Genomic DNA, 8,060 nt, shown 5'->3' on the forward strand with positions numbered 1-8,060 from the left:
AGCGGCCATGGCTCACGGGCCCAGCCGCTCCGCGGCATGTGGGATCCTCCCGGACCGGGGCACGAACCCATGCCCCCTGCATCGGCAGGCGGACTCTCAACCACTGTGCCACCAGGGAAGCCCTAAAATGCACAATTTTTGATTTCAAAGAGCCAGCTGACCTCCCCCACCCACCCCCAACCTCCCTATACACAGTTGGCAAAGCTCCGGGTTTGGAGGATGGGGGAGCAGTGACTCAGGTTGGAATGGAGGGCAGGGAGAGACCGTGCTGCGGCTCCTCCTGTCCTGCCCCATTTGATGAATCATGCCGCTGTCCATGGTGCCCCGAAACACTGGGGGAGTGTGAGATCGACAGAAGGTGCGGAACTTGAGGCGCACTTGGTGATTTCCCTCACATTGACGGCCTCTTTCTGCACCACCAAAGCCCCACACTGACACAGTCTCTCACTTAATCGCACATGTGCTCCCAAATCCCTCACCTATACCCATCAACATATTCTCTGTCTCTCTCACACACTCACACGTACACACTGTGCACTCACACGCTGGCCTTCCCATCCACAATCTCACACACACTCACACGTGCTCACATCCACACTCACCTACCTTCACTTGCACGCAGACCAGTCCCTAGGCCACTTATTAGACCTTCTTTGTCAACCTATGCTGAGAGAAGGCAATCCCTCCCTCAGAGTCTTCCATGGGGCCTCAGGGGGCACACACGGGCTCAGTGGCCTCAGGAATGCCCAGCCATTTCCAACAAGGCCCCAGGCAAGGATAGCCTGTCTGGAGTTCACCTCCTGTCTCCATGTTTTCTCCAGGGCCCAGAAGGACTGGAGTAGACACAGCTGTTATAAATCTCTATAGCATTTAGCTCCAAATACCAGAGAATCATTCCAGATAGAGACATATAAGGAGAGCATCCAGCCCCCTGCCATCACCCCCCTTAGCCCGTACTGCTTTCCATGCTCTAGCAAACCTGCAAGCCCCTTCCCTTTACAGCAGTTTGTCGGTAGCCTTGGAAGATGTCAGAACACATCCATTTTGGTGTGTGCCATCCATCCATCCAGTGTGGATAGGTTGGGCCTTGAACGGTAAAAGTCTGGGTAGGAACCAAGGCTCTGCCATGAATAGCTCTGTGTGATCTAGGGGCAAAGCAGTTCACTCCTCCGGGAAATGGATTGAGCCTCTTCTTCCTAGTGCTGCCTCGGAGTATTACAGAAACGTGCATATGCTCAGTAAGTTCCAGAGCACAGCGCAGATGTGTTTTACTGTAATCTTTAAGAAGCAGCAGGCTCTGGGACTGCATTTCTTTTTTTTCAGAGTTCATATTGTGACCCACCAATAGGAACGACCAGAATTTTAATGAGACAGATTAGGACAAAATCAAGTAGAGTAGAATATAGTAGAAAATATTACAGCGTAACTTCTGTAGTAAAAGTAACATTTCAGGATCTTTTGTTTCAAGAGCATGTGATATGTATGTATGCGCGTACTTAGTCATTACGCAAAGTTATTTCTTAATATAATTGAAACTAAAAAGTTTAAGTACATGGTTTATCAGTTAAGAACACAGACCCAGATTCCAAACTGCCTAGTTTCAAAGTCCTGCTCTGCCACTTTCTAGGTGTGGAACCTCAGGCAATTACTTAACCTCTCCGCATCTCATTTCATGATATGTAAAATAGGGATAATAGTACCCACCTCATAAAGTTCTTATGAGGATTAAAAGAATTAGTCAGTGTCAAGCACTTAGAACAGAGCCTGACACACTCTAAGTATGTAATCATATTAGTGGTCGGTATCGGTGCTGCTGCTGTAGTTGTAGTGGCAGGTTGGACGCGGAGACAGAGATACGTGTTATTGTTGCTGCTGCTGTGGATGTATCAGCAGGTTTGATGGAACATACCTACCCACATTCCTAAACCACCTATGTAAAATTCCCACTAATGGTGCCTATCTGAAAGGACTAATAGAAGGATTAAATTTAAAAAGACATGGACAATGCTCAACTCAACACCTGGCACATAGCAAGTGCTCAATAAATGTTATCAACTATTATTCTACCATGGAGGTCAGTCCAAGGGGCAGGGAGGACCAGAGACCTTTGACCATCGTCACTTCCTTTATCCTGGAAAAGAACCCCAAACCAAACATCCATCCTCAAATCCAACTGCCCCAGGGATGGCCCAATGAGAATCTCTCCTCTTAGGCAAAGGGAAAATGTCACCAATCCTTGGGCAACCACACTACTGAATGAAAAGAAAAGCTTGGACAGTCCAAAAAGCCTGTTCTCTGTAGTAACTGATAAATGCGTATGTCTTATTTGGCCTTATTGGAAGTCCTCAGCCATAAATCAATGACATGTTCATTCATCTTGCTTTTTTGCCTGATTCTGAAAACTCCTGATTGGTCAGTAGCCCAGGGATACCATGGGGTTGAGAGTGGGGGATTTGCCATTGATAATCCATCCAAGTATAATGGAATTCCAAAGAGAGCCAGAGAAGTCAGGCTTTCGCTGCGACTGGAAAGACAGAAGTTGGATTTGAGGAAAGACTTGCCAGAGGGGGTCAAGTAGTCATGGTTTCCTAAGGAGCTTGCATTATGTCTTCCATTTAGGGAAGCTTTATGTAAAAGAGAAACACTGTTTATTCTGGAGTGGCTATCATGTTTGTGGAGACAGGGCGAACCAAAAGACCTTCATATCTGGAGATCACAGCCTCTTCTTTTAGCCCAAGTAGATCTTGTTTCAAGGGTTGCCTGGAAAGAAGGGGTAAATCAGGTGGTTTTAACGTTGAGAAGTTCTTGTTCAAGACTCCCTTCAGTCCATCCTGCTCCTCTGGGGGATGTTATAAGGCAGATTCCCCAAAATGGATGATGGCTTAAACAAGGTAACATCTTGTTGCGGGATTCAGGGATTCTGCGATGGATGTGTCCCTGCAATGTGCTGAACCCTGTCTTAATTTTGGAGGGAGGGAGGAAAACACTAAGAGGAAGGAGACATGGATTCTGGAGCTCCTGATCTGATGAGGAAGACAGACCCAGAAGTTCCTGAGAAAGTCCGGAAATCTGAAGAGGGCTGGGTTTTAGCTACACCATCAGATGCTCAGGAGCACAAGGCCTACTGACAGTGCCCATTCTGAGGCAATGTGAAATACAGCTGGTCTGATGAGAAAGACAAGAAAGGCTCCCTGGAAAGGGTGAGGACAGGCTTCAGTAAGGCAGCAGGCTTCAGTAAGGCAGTGTTGGTAACAAGATGTACATGGAGATATTTCAGAGAGTGGATGGTAGGGGCAGCTGAGGGACCCTGCAGAAGAGGAAGGGATCGTGAGATGCTGTGACAGTAGAGAGCCGGTTGAGACAGAGACCTCAGAAGCAGGGCCCATGTCATTCTTCTGCTCCACGGCTAGAGGCTGGGAAGCAGCCTGTGGACTCTACACCTGGAAGATACCAGAACTGCACTCTAGGCTCGCAGGTATCCAAGAGGTCGTGCCAGAGCTCTGCCTTCTCACCAAGACAGGCCGAGACAGTGACCAATTATCCATGAGAACTCACCGGAGGAGGGAGGGCCAAAGGCCATCCTGGAGAGTCTGGCAGAGGATGAAGCCTGACTCAGGAGCTCCACCCTTGGCGAGGCCCATTCCCACTAACCAGGCTGAGCCCCTGCACCTCCCCCAGCCCACGTCTCTGCCCCATGAAGCTTCATTTCTTTACAGCTGGAGACGAGGTTGCCCACCCCTTCAGGTAGGTCTACACCGTGTCCTCAGTGCAGTGCCCCTTCCCCCATCAACCTCGTCCTCCTCTGCTCTCCCACCCCTGGAGTGTCTCCCCACCATTCTCCCATGGGTCTTCTCCCTCTTTTCCTCCACTGTCCTCCACTTCGCTCCCCTCCTCTCTGTCTCCCCCAATCTCCCCTCCCTCCCATTCTCCTCAACCCCCAGCCAGTCTTCATCCTTCTTCCAAGGGGCCCTGGAGAGTCTAACACCAAGCATCTTCTTCCTCCTTTTATCTAGAAACCTACCTTCCATCCACTTCTCTCTTTCTTTCCCCAACCCTACCCCACCTCTACTCTGACCCATGGCGTTCAGAATTCTTGCCCTCGTTAGTTGCTTTTCCCTACCACCCCATCATCACTCAGGTCAAGGACTCAGGTAAAGAACACATCTACTCACTGCATCTTTCCTTCAGGCCCCAGCCAGGATCTCTCCCCACCCCATCCGTAGCCCCAGGAATGGCTGCCCTCTGGTCTGCTTCATCTGGTCCCCACCCCATCTTACCAAAAAGCTTTGCATAATTAACCATCAAGCTTTGATGGCTCCATTACTCAGCACTTAATATGCAGCTGGTATTCATATCATTCACTCAAGAAATATTTATTGAGCACCTACTATGTGCCAAGCCCTTGGAATATAGCCATGAACCAAACATTTGTACCCATTGGTGTGCTGCAGGGTTTGCATTTTTGTTCATGATCTAAGTATATGTTCAGCTTTTCTCTTAGAACTGGAAGCTCACATCAAATAAGGGTGAGTTCATCCTCTGGCCCTGAACCCTGAGAGCACACTGAAGGACCCTGAAGAGGTACTGGAGGGAGGGATTAGCGAGTGTGTATGATTGTGTCCTATACAAACACCATCTACCATGTGATACTTCAGTGATGACAGATGGTGGATGGATAGGAGTGCAGTGAGATAAACTCATCCCTTCCACTGGGATCAAACACACCAAGCTCTGAGTGCCAGCTCTGCCTCTAACTACACAACCTGAGCAATCTCTTAACCCTCTAGGCCTCAGGGTCCTCATCTGTAAAACTAGAATAATAACACCTGCCTCAGAGGGTAATTGTAAAAATTAAACGCATTAACGAAAGTTGGGCAATCAGTATAGTATCTACTATGAAGTAAGATGAACATCAAAAGATGTTGTTATAAGTTTGGAAGAATATTCATAAAATAGTTTTCTACACTAAGCATATGCTACCCAAATAATTTTTTTTTAAAATAACCACACACCCTAGAAAATCTCTTGCACAAATACACCAGAAGACATGGAAAAGAAAGTTCATGGCAGCTCTGTTCATAATACAAACTCTGGGGGCAACCATGAGGCTACCAGGGTGGAAAGATGAATAAACTGTGACATATTCATACAAAGAATACAGTCCACAGTGAAAATGAACACAATACAGGAAGCAACACTGAACAATGGAATACACACATTATGATTCCATTTATATGAAGTTCAAAAACTGGAAAACTAAATCATATATGGTCTAGGGATGCATTCCTTGGTCCTTAAACTGTAAAGAAAAGCAAGGGAATGATTCCACACAAAATCCCAGAGAGGAGCCATCCCTGGATCAGGAAGGAAGGGGGTACGGTGAGAAAGAGGCTCAGAGGAAGCTCCTAAGTTACACATATGTTCTATTTCTTCCTACAGGTGGTAGGCACACCACCTATACTTTCTTTTTGGGGGTGGTATATTTCACCATAAAAGCAATTTTAACTTCCATAAAGCTCCCATTGGCAGAGCCAAGACCACGGAGTGGTCATTCTGCCAACTCTTCCCCCCTCCCCCCTTCTCTTCCCCCACCACAAGCTTTTTTACTCTAAGAAAACCTACAGATTGAATGTCTTTTTAGGTCTTCAAAATTAGCAGCCATTAATAATACCTGACGTTAAATGAAATGTTACATCTGAATTTTTTTTAATATCTTGTTTTAAATTGCTTGCTGCTCCTTTCAAATTGCTTAGCAAAGACCGGCCATTAATAATTAGCTCATGTTTACGCGTGGCATTTTTATAGGGAGTTACACTGGTAGAAAAGGCAAAGCGTGTGTGGGCTGCACCCTGACTCACAGTGCTTCTCCTCAGGACACCCGGCCAGCTGGCTGGCTGGGAGTACCACGGCTCCCTTGTGGGCAGTGCCCAGAGTGGCGGATGAGGGCATAAAGGGCCTCAGAAGAGCTGGCCCAGCTCCCCAAACACATAAAGTATCAGGAGTGACGCCCTCCTCTGGGATGGCAAGATGGCTGGTACAGTCCGTGCCCCCATGTCAGTCCTGTCACAAGCCCCACTCCTGAATGTTTTGCACAGACACACTATTCTCTTTGCCCACCAACCCCCCCACCTCCCCCCTGCCCTAAGCTGACCTGCCTGCCTTTGCCCCTAAGACACAGCAGCTATGGGGGCGGGGCGGGGGCGGGGAAGACTGCTAGCTGCGGTGTTTCACTTCTCCTTTCTTCCCTTCCATTTAATGCAAACCCCTGTACTTTATGGTATCATTTTTCTAGACCTGCTCTATTGGAATGGGGTGCTTCGCGGGTACATAGAACACAGTATAACCTATCTAGGTACTTACAATGTACCAGAGGTAAACAAGTAACTAAAAGTGCTGTTCTCCATCCCCTTCCGTCAGTTCGCAGCCACACGGTCCTGCAGATCTCCACCCCGCCCCCAGCCTCTCATTGCCCTGTGCCACATACATGCCCATTGGCCCTCCTGGTTGCAACCATTCCAGCCTCCTCTGACTCTGCCCACCTTCCTTAGACTGACTCTCCCCAATCCTATATCCACAGATATCCTCTCTCTAACAACTTCTCCACCCTCTTGAAAGTTTGCAGGGATTAGGAAATCCAGGGGTTGCCATAGCCTATAGGTGAAAAGGCATTGCATCTCCTGAGCTTCACTACTTAATAGATGGGAGACTGGAGCCTACCCGGCTCTTTGGTGGGGCTAATGGCAGACTCTGGGAGGGCTCACGCCAAGGAGTACTTCCCAGAACTTCTGCTGCCAGTGTCCTTGTTCCCCCAGTGAGCCACAGCCACCCCCCACCTCTGCAGAAGACCCTCCAACACTAGCAGGAGTTGTATCCTTTTGATGTGATTCGATTTGGGGTGGTCCGGGAAGATCCCACATGCCGCAGAGCAACTGAGCCCGTGCACCGCAACTACTGAGCCTGCACTCTAGAGCCAGCGAGCCACAACTACTGAGTCTGCGTGCCACAACTACTGAAGCCCCTGTGCCTAGAGCCCTTGCTCCACAACAAGAGAAGCCACCGCAATGAGAAGCCTGAGCACCGCAACGAAGAGTAGCCTCCACCCACCACAACTAGAGAAAGCCCGCGCACAGCAACGAGGACCCAACACAGCCAGAAATAGATAAATAAATATATATATATATTTTTTAAAAGAACAGAAGCAATATTGTACCAAATTAAATAACGACTTTAAAAATGGTCCACATTAAAAAAATCTTTAAAAAAAATAGATGGGAGACTTTGGTTGAGTTATTTAACCTCTCTGAGCCTCAGTTTCCTCATCTGTAAAATGGGGATAATGATACATACTTCATAGGGTTGATATGAGAATTAGAGATCATTTATGGCATATAATGATGGTCACATAGTAGGTGGCCAATAAAAAGAAAGTAGGACCTATGTTGCCCTATGGAGTTCTTTCTAATTGTAAAGGGGAAAATGTACTCAAGTGATCCGATTTAGCGTCACCAGTAACAGGACAACCTGACATTTTGTGCTTCCTGGGGTGATACAGTAAGAGTTATAAAGCATCAGTTATGACGTATTCTGCCCAAAAATGTTTCAGTTAAACCCAGTCAAGCCTCCAGACCAGCACTATCTAATAGAAGCTGGTGTGATGGTGGAACTGTCCTGTAGCTGTGCTGTTCAATAAGGTAGCCAGTAGTCACGCGTGGCATGTAATTGAGGGACTAGATTTTGAATTTATTTAATTTCAACTAATTTAAATAACCACCTGTGTCTATTGGCTACCATACTGAACAGCCTAGCTCAAGAGTGAATTTTCAGTGTACAGAAAATACAAGAGATAGAGCAATAAGTTAAATCAAGAAAACCTATTTTTAAAAATTATTAGGGCAATTGGGAATTTTTAATACGGAATGGATAGTAAATGATTCTTTGGGATTATCGTTCTTTTTCTTGCATGTGAAAATGGTACCGTCCTTATTCTTAAGAAATGCATATGCTTAAGTATTTAAGGACTCCATGTTATGCTTTCTGTAATCGTCAAATAATTGGGCAAA

This window comes from Phocoena sinus, chromosome 10, assembly GCF_008692025.1.
Source record: "Phocoena sinus isolate mPhoSin1 chromosome 10, mPhoSin1.pri, whole genome shotgun sequence".
In the NCBI taxonomy this organism is placed as follows: domain Eukaryota; kingdom Metazoa; phylum Chordata; class Mammalia; order Artiodactyla; family Phocoenidae; genus Phocoena; species Phocoena sinus.